This window comes from Olea europaea, unplaced genomic scaffold (genome assembly GCF_002742605.1).
Source record: "Olea europaea var. sylvestris unplaced genomic scaffold, O_europaea_v1 scaffold1511, whole genome shotgun sequence".
Lineage (NCBI taxonomy): Eukaryota > Viridiplantae > Streptophyta > Magnoliopsida > Lamiales > Oleaceae > Olea > Olea europaea.
Window position 1 is genome coordinate 315,106 of NW_019232689.1, and position 819 is coordinate 315,924.

An 819-nucleotide genomic window follows, 5' to 3' on the forward strand; every position below is an offset into this window, starting at 1 on the left:
TATGACTCTATTTTGATAATTGTCTAGATATTTTTTTATTAAGCCCATCTAGTGTAGTTTCTTTCTATATGATAATATAGAGAAGAGATTTCGTTAAATATTAATGGCATTCTCAAACTTGCAATTTTGAGGACTTTAGGACTGCAACCTTCATTCCTAGTTCTTTCACCAGTTTTTCCATGCACCTGTGTGTCGTTTGAAAGAAAGAAATATTAAATAAATAAAGTCTAAGGCTCACCAGCGGGGATAGCTCAGTTGGGAGAGCGTCAGACTGAAGATCTGAAGGTCACGTGTTCGATCCACGTTCACCGCAAATGCATTGTTTTTTATATTTTTGTTATTGCACTAAGCCCGGACTACATGTCCAATAGGCCACGAGCGGTCTATTACATGGCCCGTGAAAATCTGACAAAACAAATTATGGAAAATTTTCATGGGCCTGAATTGAAAAACAAGTGAAATTATAGAGAAAAATTATCTCAAATCCTACAATTTAACTTCCAATTTTATAAATCAGGTACTAATTTTTTTTTTAAATTAAATTATACCCACACCACTCTTTCTAAACAGTTGCACATGCGTCACAACACCCTTCCCTTGCAACCCTACCCCAACATGCCCATGCCATAAAATATCTTCTATTATCCATCAAGCACTTACTCTATTTAATATGCAAGAAAGAACAAATGGTCAAGACGAGCGAACATGCATCCCAAGTTCCCTCATTTACCACTCACAATCTTTAATGGTCACGAACTTGCTCTCTCAAACAGACCCCATGGATCCTAGGCGAAAACCCTAGTGCCATCCCCCAATTGA

General features: G+C 37.2%; 1 non-coding gene across 1 annotated transcript; it reads left to right on the top strand.

The window, feature by feature from the left end:
- Nucleotides 1–240: 240 nt before the first annotated feature.
- Nucleotides 241–313, top strand: TRNAF-GAA. Its single transcript has one exon. It is a non-coding gene; the product is annotated as a tRNA-Phe (tRNA).
- Nucleotides 314–819: the final 506 nt, after the last annotated feature.